We start from the raw sequence: 17390 nt of genomic DNA, 5'->3' as shown, positions 1-17390 counted from the left end.
CGTTTGTATTACATTCAGTTGCAATTTCTGTGTTTCATCGTCAATAAGAAAGTCCAAGGGATATAGTAAACCTGAAGTGAAGCATCGGAATCTAAAACTGGACTCACAGGAGAGGTTGAATTTCATAGAAAGTTAGATTGTCAGGCTACTTGTACTTAAGTTTCCATTGTGGCTTTTGTATTAAATTCGGATGCAATTTCTGTGTTTCATCGTGAATAAGAAGGTCCAAGTGATACAGTAAACCTGAAGTGAAGCATCGGAATCTAAAACTGGACTCACAGGAGAGGTTCAAATCATAGAAAGTTAGAGTGTCAGTCCTCGTGTACTAAAGTCCGCATTGTGCCTTTTGTATTACATTTGGATGCAATATCTGTGCTTCATCGTCAATAAGAAGGTCCAAGGGATACAGTAAACCTGAAGTGAAGCATCGGAATCTAAAACTGGACTCACAGGAGAGGTTGAATTCATAGAAAGTTAGAGTGTCAGTCTTCTTGTACTTAAGTCGGCATTGTGCCTTTTGAATTTAATTCCGATGGAATTTCTGTGCTTCATCGTGAATCAGAAGGTCCAAGGGATACAGTAAACCTGAAGTGAAGCATCGGAATCTAAAACTGGACTTAGGGGAGAGGTTCAAATCAAACAAAGTTAGAGTGTCAGTCCTCTTGTACAAAAGTCGGCATTGTGCCTTTTGTATTACATTTGGATGCAATATCTGTGTTTCATCGTCAATAAGAAGGTCCAAGGGATACAGTAAACCTGAAGTGAAACATCGGAATCTAAAACTGGACTCACAGGAGAGGTTCAAATCATTGAAAGTTAGTTTGTCAGTCCTCTTGTACTTAAGTCGGCATTGTGCCGTTTGTATTACATTCAGTTGCAATTTCTGTGTTTCATCGTCAATAAGAAGGTCCAAGGGATATAGTAAACCTGAAGTGAAGCATCGGAATCTAAAACTGGACTCACAGGAGAGGTTGAATTTCATAGAAAGTTAGATTGTCAGGCTACTTGTACTTAAGTTTCCATTGTGGCTTTTGTATTAAATTCGGATGCAATTTCTGTGTTTCATCGTCAATAAGAAGGTGCAAGGGATACAGTAAACCTGAAGTGAAGCATCGGAATCTAAAACTGGACTCACAGGAGAGGTTCAAATCATAGAAAGTTAGTGTGTCAGTCCTCTTGTACTTAAGTCTGCATTTAGCCTTTTGTATTAAATTCGGATGCGATTTCTGTGTTTCATCGTCAATAAGAAGGTCCAAGGGATACAGTAAACCTGAAGTGAAGCATCGGAATCTAAAACTGGACTCACAGGAGAGGTTCAAATCATAGAAAGTTAGTGTGTCAGTCCTCTTGTACTTAAGTCTGCATTTAGCATTTTGTATTAAATTCGGATGCGATTTCTGTGTTTCATCGTCAATAAGAAGGTCCAAGGGATACAGTAAACCTGAAGTGAAGCATCGAGATCTAAAACTCGACTCACAGGAGAGGTTCAAATCATTGAATTTTAGAGTGTCAGTCCTCTCCTACTTAAGTCCGTATTCTGCCGTTTGTATTACATTCCGTTGCAATTTCTGTGTTTCATCGTCAATAAGAAGGTCCAAGGGATACAGTAAACCTGAAGTGAATCACCGGAATCTAAAACTGAACTCACAGGAGAGGTTGAAATCATAGAAAGTTAGAGTGTCAGTCCTCGTGTACTAAAGTCGGCATTGTGCCTTTTGTATTACATTTGGATGCAATATCTGTGCTTCATCGTCAATAAGAAGGTCCAAGGGATACAGTAAACCTGAAGTGAAGCATCGGAATCTAAAACTGGACTCACAGGAGAGGTTGAATTCATAGAAAGTTAGAGTGTCAGTCTTCTTGTACTTAAGTCGGCATTGTGCCTTTTGAATTTAATTCCGATGGAATTTCTGTGCTTCATCGTGAATCAGAAGGTCCAAGGGATACAGTAAACCTGAAGTGAAGCATCGGAATCTAAAACTGGACTTAGGGGAGAGGTTCAAATCAAACAAAGTTAGAGTGTCAGTCCTCTTGTACTAAAGTCGGCATTGTGCCTTTTGTATTACATTTGGATGCAATATCTGTGTTTCATCGTCAATAAGAAGATCCAAGGGATACAGTAAACCTGAAGTGAAACATCGGATCTAAAACTGGACTCACAGGAGAGGTTCAAATCATAGAAAGTTAGTGTGTAAGTCCTCTCGTACTTAAGTCGGCATTGTGCCGTTTGTACTACATTCAGTTGCAATTTCTGTGTTTCATCGACAATAAGAAGTTCCAAGGGATACAGTAAACCTGAGGTGAAGCAACGGAATCTAAAACTGGACTCACAGGAGAGGTTCAAATCATAGAAAGTTAGTTTGTCAGTCCTCTTGTACTTAAGTCGGCATTGTGCCGTTTGTATTACATTCAGTTGCAATTTCTGTGTTTCATCGTCAATAAGAAGGTCCAAGGGATATAGTAAACCTGAAGTGAAGCATCGGAATCTAAAACTGGACTCACAGGAGAGGTTGAATTTCATAGAAAGTTAGATTGTCAGGCTACTTGTACTTAAGTTTCCATTGTGGCTTTTGTATTAAATTCGGATGCAATTTCTGTGTTTCATCGTGAATAAGAAGGTCCAAGGGATACAGTAAACCTGAAGTGAAGCATCGGAATCTAAAACTGGACTCACAGGAGAGGTTCAAATCATAGAAAGTTAGTGTGTCAGTCCTCTTGTACTTAAGTCTGCATTTAGCCTTTTGTATTAAATTCGGATGCGATTTCTGTGTTTCATCGTCAATAAGAAGGTCCAAGGGATACAGTAAACCTGAAGTGAAGCATCGAGATCTAAAACTCGACTCACAGGAGAGGTTCAAATCATAGAAAGTTAGAGTGTCAGTCCTCTTGTACTAAAGTCGGCATTGTGCCTTTTGTATTACATTTGGATGCAATATCTGTGCTTCATCGTCAATAAGAAGGTCCAAGGGATACAGTAAATCTGAAGTGAAGCATCGGAATCTAAAACTGGACTCACAGGAGAGGTTCAAATCATAAAAAGTTTAAGAGTCAGTCCTCTTGTACTTAAGTCGGCTTTGGGCCTTTTGTATTAAATTCGGATGCAATATATGTGTTTCATCGTCAATACGATCGTCCAAGGGATGCAGTAAACCTGAAGAGAAGCATCGAATCTAAAACTGGACTCACAGGAAAGGTTCAAATCATAGAAAGTTTGAGTGTCAGTCCTCTTGTAGTTATGTCGGCATTGTGCGTATTGTATGACATTCGGATGCAATTTCTGTGTTTCATCGCCAATAAGAAGATCCAAGGGATGCAGTAAACCTAAAGTGAAGCATCGGAATCTAAAACTGGACTCACAGGAGTGGTTCAGATCATAGTAAGTTAGAGTGTCGTCCTCTTGTACTTAAGTCGGCATTGCGCCTTTTGTATTAAATTCAGATGCAATATCTGTTTCTCATCGTCAATAAGAAGGTCCAAGGGATACAGTAAACCTGAAGTGAAGCATCGGAATCTAAAACTGGACTTAGGGGAGAGGTTCAAATCATAGAAAGTTAGAGTGTCAGTCCTCTTGTACTCAAGTCACCATTGTGCCTTTTGTATGAAATTCTAATGCAATTTCTGTGTTTCATCGTCAATAAGAAGGTCCAAGGTATACAGTAAACCGGAAGTGCAGCATCGGAATCTAAAACTCGACTCACAGGAGCGGTTCAAATCATAGTACGGTAGAGTGTCAGTCCTCTTGTACTTAAGTCGGCATTGTGCCGTTTGTATTAAATTCGGATGCAATTTCTGTGTTTCATCGTCAATAAGAAGGTCCAAGGGATACAGTAAACCTGAAGTGAAGCATCGGAATCTAAAACTGGACTCACAGGAGAGGTTGAATTCATAGAAAGTTAGAGCGTCAGTCTTCTTGTACTTAAGTCGGCATTGTGCCTTTTGAATTTAATTCCGATGGAATTTCTGTGCTTCATCGTGAATAAGAAGGTCCAAGGGATACAGTAAACCTGAAGTGAAGCATCGGAATCTAAAACTGGACTTAGGGGAGAGGTTAAAATCATAGAAAGTTAGAGTGTCAGTCCTCTTGTACTTAAGTCGGCATTGTGCCTTTTGTATTACATTTGGATGCAATATCTGCGTATCATCGTCAATAAGAAGGTCCAAGGGATACAGTAAACCTGAAGTGAAGCATCGGAATCTAAAACTGGACTCACAGGAGAGGTTCAAATCATAGAAAGTTAGTGTGTAAGTCCTCTCGTACTTAAGTCGGCATTGTGCCGTTTGTATTACATTCAGTTGCAATTTCTGTGTTTCATCGACAATAAGAAGGTCCAAGGGATACAGTAAACCTGAGGTGAACCATCGGAATCTAAAAGTGGACTCACAGGAGAGGTTCAAATCATAGAAAGTTAGTGTGTCAGTCCTCTTGTACTTAAGTCGGCATTGTGCCGTTTGTATTACATTCAGTTGCAATTTCTGTGTTTCATCGTCAATAAGAAGGTCCAAGGGATATAGTAAACCTGAAGTGAAGCATCGGAATCTAAAACTGGACTCACAGGAGAGGTTGAATTTCATAGAAAGTTAGATTGTCAGGCTACTTGTACTTAAGTTTCCATTGTGGCTTTTGTATTAAATTCGGATGCAATTTCTGTGTTTCATCGTCAATAAGAGGGTCCAAGGGATACAGTAAACCTGAAGTGAAGCATCGGAATCTAAAACTGGACTCACAGGAGAGGTTCAAATCATAGAAAGTTAGTGTGTCAGTCCTCTTGTACTTAAGTCTGCATTTAGCCTTTTGTATTAAATTCGGATGCGATTTCTGTGTTTCATCGTCAATAAGAAGGTCCAAGGGATACAGTAAACCTGAAGTGAAGCATCGGAATCTAAAACTGGACTCACAGGAGAGGTTCAAAGCATAGAAAGTTAGTGTGTCAGTCCTCTTGTACTTAAGTCTGCATTTAGCCTTTTGTATTAAATTCGGATGTGATTTCTGTGTTTCATCGTCAATAAGAAGGTCCAAGGGATACAGTAAACCTGAAGTGAAGCATCGAGATCTAAAACTCGACTCACAGGAGAGGTTCAAATCATTGAATTTTAGAGTGTCAGTCCTCTCCTACTTAAGTCGGCATTCTGCCGTTTGTATTACATTCCGTTGCAATTTCTGTGTTTCATCGTCAATAAGAAGGTCCAAGGGATACAGTAAACCTGAAGTGAATCACCGGAATCTAAAACTGAACTCACAGGAGAGGTTCAAATCATAGAAAGTTAGAGTGTCAGTCCTCGTGTACTAAAGTCGGCATTGTGCCTTTTGTATTACATTTGGATGCAATATCTGTGCATCATCGTCAATAAGAAGGTCCAAGGGATACAGTAAACCTGAAGTGAAGCATCGGAATCTAAAACTGGACTCACAGGAGAGGTTGAATTCATAGAAAGTTAGAGTGTCAGTCTTCTTGTACTTAAGTCGGCATTGTGCCTTTTGAATTTAATTCCGATGGAATTTCTGTGCTTCATCGTGAATCAGAAGGTCCAAGGGATACAGTAAACCTGAAGTGAAGCATCGGAATCTAAAACTGGACTTAGGGGAGAGGTTCAAATCAAACAAAGTTAGAGTGTCAGTCCTCTTGTACTAAAGTCGGCATTGTGCCTTTTGTATTACATTTGGATGCAATATCTGTGTTTCATCGTCAATAAGAAGGTCCAAGGGATACAGTAAACCTGAAGTGAAACATCGGAATCTAAAACTGGACTCACAGAAGAGGTTCAAATCATAGAAAGTTAGTGTGTAAGTCCTCTCGTACTTAAGTCGGCATTGTGCCGTTTGTATTACATTCAGTTGCAATTTCTGTGTTTCATCGACAATAAGAAGTTCCAAGGGATACAGTAAACCTGAGGTGAAGCAACGGAATCTAAAACTGGACTCACAGGAGAGGTTCAAATCATAGAAAGTTAGTTTGTCAGTCCTCTTGTACTTAAGTCGGCATTGTGCCGTTTGTATTACATTCAGTTGCAATTTCTGTGTTTCATCGTCAATAAGAAGGTCCAAGGGATATAGTAAACCTGAAGTGAAGCATCGGAATCTAAAACTGGACTCACAGGAGAGGTTGAATTTCATAGAAAGTTAGATTGTCAGGCTACTTGTACTTAAGTTTCCATTGTGGCGTTTGTATTAAATTCGGATGCCATTTCTGTGTTTCATCGTCAATAAGAAGGTCCAAGGGATACAGTAAACCTGAAGAGAAGCATCGAATCTAAAACTGGACTCGCAGGAAAGGTTCAAATCATAGAAAGTTAGTGTGTAAGTCCTCTCGTACTTAAGTCGGCATTGTGCCGTTTGTATTACATTCAGTTGCAATTTCTGTGTTTCATCGACAATAAGAAGGTCCAAGGGATACAGTAAACCTGAGGTGAACCATCGGAATCTAAAAGTGGACTCACAGGAGAGGTTCAAATCATAGAAAGTTAGTGTGTCAGTCCTCTTGTACTTAAGTCGGCATTGTGCCGTTTGTATTACATTCAGTTGCAATTTCTGTGTTTCATCGTCAATAAGAAGGTCCAAGGGATATAGTAAACCTGAAGTGAAGCATCGGAATCTAAAACTGGACTCACAGGAGAGGTTGAATTTCATAGAAAATTAGATTGTCAGGCTACTTGTACTTAAGTTGCCATTGTGGCTTTTGTATTAAATTCGGATGCAATTTCTGTGTTTCATCGTCAATAAGAAGGTCCAAGGGATACAGTAAACCTGAAGTGAAGCATCGGAATCTAAAACTGGACTCACAGGAGAGGTTCAAATCATAGAAAGTTAGTGTGTCAGTCCTCTTGTACTTAAGTCTGCATTTAGCCTTTTGTATTAAATTCGGATGCGATTTCTGTGTTTCATCGTCAATAAGAAGGTCCAAGGGATACAGTAAACCTGAAGTGAAGCATCGAGATCTAAAACTCGACTCACAGGAGAGGTTCAAATCATTGAATTTTAGAGTGTCAGTCCTCTCCTACTTAAGTCGGCAATCTGCCGTTTGTATTACATTCCGTTGCAATTTCTGTGTTTCATCGTCAATAAGAAGGTCCAAGGGATACAGTAAACCTGAAGTGAATCACCGGAATCTAAAACTGAACTCACAGGAGAGGTTCAAATCATAGAAAGTTAGAGTGTCAGTCCTCGTGTACTAAAGTCGGCATTGTGCTTTTGTATTACATTTGGATGCAATATCTGTGCTTCATCGTCAATAAGAAGGTCCAAGGGATACAGTAAACCTGAAGTGAAGCATCGGAATCTAAAACTGGACTCACAGGAGAGGTTGAATTCATAGAAAGTTAGAGTGTCAGTCTTCTTGTACTTAAGTCGGCATTGTGCCTTTTGAATTTAATTCCGATGGAATTTCTGTGCTTCATCGTGAATCAGAAGGTCCAAGGGATACAGTAAACCTGAAGTGAAGCATCGGAATCTAAAACTGGACTTAGGGGAGAGGTTCAAATCAAACAAAGTTAGAGTGTCAGTCCTCTTGTACTAAAGTCGGCATTGTGCCTTTTGTATTACATTTGGATGCAATATCTGTGTTTCATCGTCAATAAGAAGGTCCAAGGGATACAGTAAACCTGAAGTGAAACATCGGAATCTAAAACTGGACTCACAGAAGAGGTTCAAATCATAGAAAGTTAGTGTGTAAGTCCTCTCGTACTTAAGTCGGCATTGTGCCGTTTGTATTACATTCAGTTGCAATTTCTGTGTTTCATCGACAATAAGAAGTTCCAAGGGATACAGTAAACCTGAGGTGAAGCAACGGAATCTAAAACTGGACTCACAGGAGAGGTTCAAATCATAGAAAGTTAGTTTGTCAGTCCTCTTGTACTTAAGTCGGCATTGTGCCGTTTGTATTACATTCAGTTGCAATTTCTGTGTTTCATCGTCAATAAGAAGGTCCAAGGGATATAGTAAACCTGAAGTGAAGCATCGGAATCTAAAACTGGACTCACAGGAGAGGTTGAATTTCATAGAAAGTTAGATTGTCAGGCTACTTGTACTTAAGTTTCCATTGTGGCGTTTGTATTAAATTCGGATGCCATTTCTGTGTTTCATCGTCAATAAGAAGGTCCAAGGGATACAGTAAACCTGAAGAGAAGCATCGAATCTAAAACTGGACTCGCAGGAAAGGTTCAAATCATAGAAAGTTAGTGTGTAAGTCCTCTCGTACTTAAGTCGGCATTGTGCCGTTTGTATTACATTCAGTTGCAATTTCTGTGTTTCATCGACAATAAGAAGGTCCAAGGGATACAGTAAACCTGAGGTGAACCATCGGAATCTAAAAGTGGACTCACAGGAGAGGTTCAAATCATAGAAAGTTAGTGTGTCAGTCCTCTTGTACTTAAGTCGGCATTGTGCCGTTTGTATTACATTCAGTTGCAATTTCTGTGTTTCATCGTCAATAAGAAGGTCCAAGGGATATAGTAAACCTGAAGTGAAGCATCGGAATCTAAAACTGGACTCACAGGAGAGGTTGAATTTCATAGAAAATTAGATTGTCAGGCTACTTGTACTTAAGTTGCCATTGTGGCTTTTGTATTAAATTCGGATGCAATTTCTGTGTTTCATCGTCAATAAGAAGGTCCAAGGGATACAGTAAACCTGAAGTGAAGCATCGGAATCTAAAACTGGACTCACAGGAGAGGTTCAAATCATAGAAAGTTAGTGTGTCAGTCCTCTTGTACTTAAGTCTGCATTTAGCCTTTTGTATTAAATTCGGATGCGATTTCTGTGTTTCATCGTCAATAAGAAGGTCCAAGGGATACAGTAAACCTGAAGTGAAGCATCGAGATCTAAAACTCGACTCACAGGAGAGGTTCAAATCATTGAATTTTAGAGTGTCAGTCCTCTCGTACTTAAGTCGGCATTCTGCTGTTTGTATTACATTCCGTTGCAATTTCTGTGTTTCATCGTCAATAGGAAGGTCCAAGGGATACAGTAAACCTGAAGTGAATCACCGGAATCTAAAACTGAACTCACAGGAGAGGTTCAAATCATAGAAAGTTAGAGTGTCAGTCCTCGTGTACTAAAGTCGGCATTGTGCCTTTTGTATTACATTTGGATGCAATATCTGTGCTTCATCGTCAATAAGAAGGTCCAAGGGATGCAGTAAACCTGAAGCGAAGCATCGGAATCTAAAACTGGACTCACAGGAAATGTTCAGATTATAGTAAGTTAGAGTGTCAGTCCTCTTGTACTTAAGTAGGCATTGTGCCTTTTGTATTAAATTCGGACGCAATTTCTGTGTTTCATCGCCAATAAGAAGGTCCAAGGGATGCAGTAATCCTAAAGTGAAGCATCGGAATCTAAAACTGGACTCACAGGATTGGTTCAGATCATAGTAAGTTAGAGTGTCAGTCCTCTTGTACTTAAGTCGGCATTGTGCCTTTTGTATTAAATTCAGATGCAATATCTGTGTTTCATCGTCAATAAGAAGGTCCAAGGGATACAGTAAACCTGAAGTGAAGCATCAGAACCTAAAACTGGAGTCACAGGAGAGGTTCAAATCACAGAAAGTAATAGTGTCATTCCTCTTGTACTTAAGTCGGCATTGTGCCTTATGTATTAATTTCGGATGCAATTTCTGTGTTTCATCGTCAATAAGAAGGACTAAGGAATACAGTAAACCTGAAGTGAAGCATCGGAATGTAAAACTGGACTCACAGGAGAGGTTCAAATCATAGAAAGTTAGAGTGTCAGTACTCTAGTACTTAAGTCGGCATTGTGCCTTTTGTATTAAATTAGGATGTAATTTCTGTGTTTCATCGTCAATAAGATGGTCCAAGGTGTACAGTAAACCTGAAGTGAAGCATCGGAATCTAAAACTGGACTCACAGGAGAGGTTCAAATCATAGAAAGTTAGAGTGTCAGTCCTCTTGTACTTAAGTCGGCATTGTGCTTTTTGTATTAAATTCGGATGCAATTTCTGTGTTTCATCGCCAATAAGAAGGTCCAAGGGATGCAGTAAACTTAAATTGAAGCATCGGAATCTAAAACTGGACTCACAGGAGAGGTTCAAATCATAGAAAGTTAGAGTGTCAGTCCTTTTGTCCTTAAGTCAGCATTGTGCCTTTTGTATTAAATTCGGATGCAATTTCTGTGTTTCATCGTCAATAAGAAGGTCCAAGGTATACAGTAAAAATGAAGTGAAGCATCGGAATCTAAAACTCGACTCACAGGACAGGTTGAATTCATAGAAAGTTAGAGTGTCAGTCCTCTTGTACTTAAGTCGGCATTGTGCCTTTTGAATTTAATTCCGATGAAATTTCTGTGCTTCATCGTCAATAAGAAGGACCAAGGGATACAGTAAACCTGAAGTGAAGCATCGGAATCTAAAACTGGACTTAGGGGAGAGGTTCAATTCATAGAAAGTTAGAGTGTCAGTCCTATTGTACTAAAGTAGGCATTGTGCATTTTGTATTACATTTGGATGCAATATCTGTGTTTCATCGTCAATAAGAAGGTCCAAGGGATACAGTAAACCTGAAGTGAAGCATCGGAATCTAAAACTGGACTCACAGGAGATGTTCAGATTATAGTAAGTTAGAGTGTCAGTCCTCTTGTACTTAAGTAGGCATTGTGCCTTTTGTATTAAATTCGGAAGCAATTTCTGTGTTTCATCGCCAATAAGAAGGTCCAAGGGATGCAGTAAACCTAAAGTGAAGCATCGGAATCTAAAACTGAACTCACAGGAGTGGTTCAGATCATGGTAAGTTAGAGTGTCAGTCCTCTTGTACTTAAGTCGGCATTGTGCCTTTTGTATTAAATTCAGATGCAATATCTGTGTTTCATCGTCAATAAGAAGGTCCAAGGGATACAGTAAACCTGAAGTGAAGCATCAGAACCTAAAACTGGAGTCACAGGAGAGGTTCAAATCACAGAAAGTAATAGTGTCATTCCTCTTGTACTTAAGTCGGCATTGTGCCTTATGTATTAAATTCGGATGCAATTTCTGTGTTTCATCGTCAATAAGAAGGACTAAGGAATACAGTAAACCTGAGGTGAAGCATCGGAATGTAAAACTGGACTCACAGGAGAGGTTCAAATCATAGAAAGTTAGAGTGTCAGTCCTCTTGAACTTAAGTCGGCATTGTGCCTTTTGTATTAAATTCGGATGCAATTTCAGTGTTTCATCGTCAATAAGATGGTCCAAGGTATACAGTAAACCTGAAGTGAAGCATCGGAATCTAAAACTGGACTCACAGGAGAGGTTCATTTCATAGAATGGTAGAGTGTCAGTCCTCTTATACTTAAGTCGGCATTGTGCTTTTTGTATTAAATTCGGATGCTATTTCTGTGATTCATCGTCAATAAGAAGGTCCAAGGGATACAGTAAACCTGAAGTGAAGCATCGGAATCTAAAACTGGACCCACAGGAGAGGTTCAAATCATAGAAAGTTAGAGTGTCAGTCCTCTTGTACTTAAGTCGGCATTGTGCCTTTTGTATGAAATTCGGATGCAATTTCTGTGTTTCATCGCCAATAAGAAGGTCCAAGGGATGCAGTAAACCTAAATTGAAGCATCGGAATCTAAAACTGGACTCACGGGAGAGGTTCAAATCATAGAAAGTTAGAGTGTCAGTCCTTTTGTACTTAAGTCAGCATTGTGCCTTTTGTATTAAATTCGGATGCAATTTCTGTGTTTCATCGTCAATAAGAAGGTCCAAGGTATACAGTAAAAATGAAGTGAAGCATCGGAATCTAAAACTGGACTCACAGGAGAGGTGCAAATCATAAAAAGTTTAAGAGTCGGTCCTCTTGTACTTAAGTCGGCTTTGGGCCTTTTGTATTAAATTCGGATGCAATATATGTGTTTCATCGTCAATACGATCGTCCAAGGGATGCAGTAAACCTGAAGAGAAGCATCGAATCTAAAACTGGACTCACAGGAAAGGTTCAAATCATAGAAAGTTTGAGTGTCAGTCCTCTTGTAGTTAAGTCGGCATTGTGCGTTTTGTATGACATTCGGATGCAATTTCTGTGTTTCATCGCCAATAAGAAGGTCCAAGGGATGCAGTAAACCTAAAGTGAAGCATCGGAATCTAAAACTGGACTCACAGGAGTGGTTCAGATCATAGTAAGTTAGAGTGTCAGTCCTCTTGTACTTAAGTCAGCATTGCGCCTTTTGTATTAAATTCAGATGCAATATCTGTTTTTCATCGTCAATAAGAAGGTCCAAGGGATACAGTAAACCTGAAGTGAAGCATCGGAATCTAAAACTGGACTTAGGGGAGAGGTTCAAATCATAGAAAGTTAGAGTGTCAGTCCGCTTGTACTAAAGTCGGCATTGTGCCTTTTGTATTACATTTGGATGCAATATCTGTGTTCATCGTCAATAAGAAGGTCCAAGGGATACAGTAAACCTGAAGTGAAGCATCGGAATCTAAAACTGGACTCACAGGAGAGGTTCAAATCATAGAAAGTTAGTGTGTAAGTCCTCTCGTACTTAAGTCGGCATTGTGCCGTTTGTATTACATTCAGTTGCAATTTCTGTGTTTCATCGACAATAAGAAGGTCCAAGGGATACAGTAAACCTGAGGTGAACCATCGGAATCTAAAAGTGGACTCACAGGAGAGGTTCAAATCATAGAAAGTTAGTGTGTCAGTCCTCTTGTACTTAAGTCGGCATTGTGCCGTTTGTATTACATTCAGTTGCAATTTCTGTGTTTCATCGTCAATAAGAAGGTCCAAGGGATACAGTAAACCTGAAGTGAAGCATCGGAATCTAAAACTTTACTCACAGGAGAGGTTGAATTCATAGAAAGTTAGAGTGTCAGTCTTCTTGTACTTAAGTCGGCATTGTGCCTTTTGAATTTAATTCCGATGGAATTTCTGTGCTTCATCGTGAATAAGAAGGTCCAAGGGATACAGTAAACCTGAAGTGAAGCATCGGAATCTAAAACTGGACTAAGGGGAGAGGTTCAAATCATAGAAAGTTAGAGTGTCAGTCCTCTTGTACTAAAGTCGGCATTGTGCCTTTTGTATTACATTTGGATGCAATATCTGTGTTCATCGTCAATAAGAAGGTCCAAGGGATACAGTAAACCTGAAGTGAAGCATCGGAATCTAAAACTGGACTCACAGGAGAGGTTCAAATCATAGAAAGTTAGTGTGTAAGTCCTCTCGTACTTAAGTCGGCATTGTGCCGTTTGTATTACATTCAGTTGCAATTTCTGTGTTTCATCGACAATAAGAAGGTCCAAGGGATACAGTAAACCTGAGGTGAACCATCGGAATCTAAAAGTGGACTCACAGGAGAGGTTCAAATCATAGAAAGTTAGTGTGTCAGTCCTCTTGTACTTAAGTCGGCATTGTGCCGTTTGTATTACATTCAGTTGCAATTTCTGTGTTTCATCGTCAATAAGAAGGTCCAAGGGATATAGTAAACCTGAAGTGAAGCATCGGAATCTAAAACTGGACTCACAGGAGAGGTTGAATTTCATAGAAAGTTAGATAGTCAGGCTACTTGTACTTAAGTTGCCATTGTGGCTTTTGTATTAAATTCGGATGCAATTTCTGTGTTTCATCGTCAATAAGAAGGTCCAAGGGATACAGTAAACCTGAAGTGAAGCATCGGAATCTAAAACTGGACTCACAGGAGAGGTTCAAATCATAGAAAGTTAGTGTGTCAGTCCTCTTGTACTTAAGTCTGCATTTAGCCTTTTGTATTAAATTCGGATGCGATTTCTGTGTTTCATCGTCAATAAGAAGGTCCAAGGGATACAGTAAACCTGAAGTGAAGCATCGAGATCTAAAACTCGACCCACAGGAGAGGTTCAAATCATTGAATTTTAGAGTGTCAGTCCTCTCCTACTTAAGTCGGCCTTCTGCCGTTTGTATTACATTCCGTTGCAATTTCTGTGTTTCATCGTCAATAAGAAGGTCCAAGGGATACAGTAAACCTGAAGTGAATCACCGGAATCTAAAACTGAACTCACAGGAGAGGATCAAATCATAGAAAGTTAGAGTGTCAGTCCTCGTGTACTAAAGTCGTGATTGTGCCTTTTGTATTACATTTGGATGCAATATCTGTGCTTCATCGTCAATAAGAAGGTCCAAGGGATACAGTAAACCTGAAGTGAAGCATCGGAATCTAAAACTGGACTCACAGGAAATGTTCAGATTATATTAAGTTAGAGTGTCAGTCCTCTTGTACTTAAGTCGGCATTGTGCCTTATGTATTAAATTCGGATGCAATTTCTGTGTTTCATCGTCAATAAGAAGGACTAAGGAATACAGTAAACCTGAAGTGAAGCATCGGAATGTAAAACTGGACTCACAGGAGAGGTTCAAATCATAGAAAGTTAGAGTGTCAGTACTCTAGTACTTAAGTCGGCATTGTGCCTTTTGTATTAAATTCGGATGTAATTTCTGTGTTTCATCGTCAATAAGATGGTCCAAGGTGTACAGTAAACCTGAAGTGAAGCATCGGAATCTAAAACTGGACTCACAGGAGAGGTTCAAATCATAGAATGATAGAGTGTCAGTCCTCTTATACTTAAGTCGGCATTGTGCCTTTTGTATTAAATTCGGATGCTATTTCTGTGTGTCATCGTCAATAAGAAGGTCCAAGGGATACTGTAAACCGGAAGTGAAGCATCGGAATGTAAAACTGCACTTACAGGAGAGATTGAAATCATAGAAAGTTAGAGTGTCAGTCCTCTTGTACTTAAGTTGGCATTGTGCATTTTGTATTATATTCGGATGCAATTACTGTGTTTCACCGCCAATAATAAAGTTCGAGGGATGCAGTAAACCTGAAGTGAAGCATCGGAATCTAAAACTGGACCCACATGAGACGTTCAAATCATAGAAAGTTAGAGTGTCAGTCCTCTTGTACTTAAGTCGGCATTGTGCTTTTTGTATTAAATTCGGATGCAATTTCTGTGTTTCATCGCCAATAAGAAGGTCCAAGGGATGCAGTAAACTTAAATTGAAGCATCGGAATCTAAAACTGGACTCACAGGAGAGGTTCAAATCATAGAAAGTTAGAGTGTCAGTCCTTTTGTCCTTAAGTCAGCATTGTGCCTTTTGTATTAAATTCGGATGCAATTTCTGTGTTTCATCGTCAATAAGAAGGTCCAAGGTATACAGTAAAAATGAAGTGAAGCATCGGAATCTAAAACTCGACTCACAGGACAGGTTGAATTCATAGAAAGTTAGAGTGTCAGTCCTCTTGTACTTAAGTCGGCATTGTGCCTTTTGAATTTAATTCCGATGAAATTTCTGTGCTTCATCGTCAATAAGAAGGACCAAGGGATACAGTAAACCTGAAGTGAAGCATCGGAATCTAAAACTGGACTTAGGGGAGAGGTTCAATTCATAGAAAGTTAGAGTGTCAGTCCTATTGTACTAAAGTCGGCATTGTGCATTTTGTATTACATTTGGATGCAATATCTGTGTTTCATCGTCAATAAGAAGGTCCAAGGGATACAGTATACCTGAAGTGAAGCATCGGAATCTAAAACTAGACTCACAGGAGATGTTCAGATTATAGTAAGTTAGAGTGTCAGTCCTCTTGTACTTAAGTAGGCATTGTGCCTTTTGTATTAAATTCGGAAGCAATTTCTGTGTTTCATCGCCAATAAGAAGGTCCATGGGATGCAGTAAACGTAAAGTGAAGCATCGGAATCTAAGACTGAACTCACAGGAGTGGTTCAGATCATAGTAAGTTAGAGTGTCAGTCCTCTTGTACTTAAGTCGGCATTGTGCCTTTTGTATTAAATTCAGATGCAATATCTGTGTTTCATCGTCAATAAGAAGGTCCAAGGGATACAGTAAACCTGAAGTGAAGCATCAGAACCTAAAACTGGAGTCACAGGAGAGGTTCAAATCACAGAAAGTAATAGTGTCATTCCTCTTGTACTTAAGTCGGCATTGTGCCTTATGTATTAAATTCGGATGCAATTTCTGTGTTTCATCGTCAATAAGAAGGACTAAGGAATACAGTAAACCTGAGGTGAAGCATCGGAATGTAAAACTGGACTCACAGGAGAGGTTCAAATCATAGAAAGTTAGAGTGTCAGTCCTCTTGTACTTAAGTCGGCATTGTGCCTTTTGTATTAAATTCGGATGCAATTTCTGTGTTTCATCGTCAATAAGATGGTCCAAGGTATACAGTAAACCTGAAGTGAAGCATCGGAATCTAAAACTGGACTCACAGGAGAGGTTCAAATCATAGAATGGTAGAGAGTCAGTCCTCTTATACTTAAGTCGGCATTGTGCCTTTTGTATTAAATTCGGATGCTATTTCTGTGATTCATCGTCAATAAGAAGGTCCAAGGGATACAGTAAACCTGAAGTGAAGCATCGGAATCTAAAACTGGACCCACAGGAGAGGTTCAAATCATAGAAAGTTAGAGTGTCAGTCCTCTTGTACTTAAGTCGGCATTGTGCCTTTTGTATGAAATTCGGATGCAATTTCTGTGTTTCATCGTCAATAAGAAGGTCCAAGGTATACAGTAAAAATGAAGTGAAGCATCGGAATCTAAAACTCGACTCACAGGAGAGGTTGAATTCATAGAAAGTTAGAGTGTCAGTCCTCTTGTACTTAAGTCGGCATTGTGCCTTTTGAATTCAATTCCGATGAAATTTCTGTGCTTCATCGTCAATAAGAAGGTCCAAGGGATACAGTAAACCTGAAGTGAAGCATCGGAATCTAAAACTGGACTTAGGGGAGAGGTTCAATTCAGAGAAAGTTAGAGTGCCAGTCCTCTTGTACTAAAGTCGGCAATGTGCCTTTTGTATTACATTTGGATGCAATATCTGTGTTTCATCGTCAATAAGAAGGTCCAAGGGATACAGTAAACCTGAAGTGAACCATCGGAATCTAAAACTGGACTCACAGGAGGTGTTCAAATCATAGAAAGTTAGTGTGTTAGTCCTCTTGTACTTAAGTCGGCATTGTGCCGTTTGTATTACACTCAGTTGCAATTTCTGTGTTTCATCGTCTATAAGAAGGTCCAAGGGATACAGTAAACCTGAAGTGAAGCATCGGAATCTAAAACTGGACTCACAGGAGAGGTTCAAATCATAGAAAGTTAGTGTGTCAGTCCTCTTGTACTTAAGTCGGCATTGTGCCGTTTGTATTACATTCAGTTGCTATTTCTGTGTTTCATCGTCAATAAGAAGGTCCAAGGGATACAGTAAACCTTAAGTGAAGCATCGGAATCTAAAACTGGACTCACTGGAGAGGTTGAATTCATAGAAAGTTAGATTGTCAGGCTACTTGTACTTAAGTTGCCATTGTGCCTTTTGTATCAAATTCGGATGCAATTTCTGTGCTTCATCGTCAATAAGAAGGTCCAAGGGATACAGTAAACCTGAAGTGAAGCATCGAGATCTAAAACTCGACTCACAGGAGAGGTTCA

This window comes from Schistocerca americana, chromosome X (genome assembly GCF_021461395.2).
Source record: "Schistocerca americana isolate TAMUIC-IGC-003095 chromosome X, iqSchAmer2.1, whole genome shotgun sequence".
NCBI classification, from domain to species: Eukaryota; Metazoa; Arthropoda; class Insecta; order Orthoptera; family Acrididae; genus Schistocerca; species Schistocerca americana.
The sequence above is the reverse complement of the archived record's forward strand: the minus strand, read 5'-3'. Positions refer to the sequence as shown.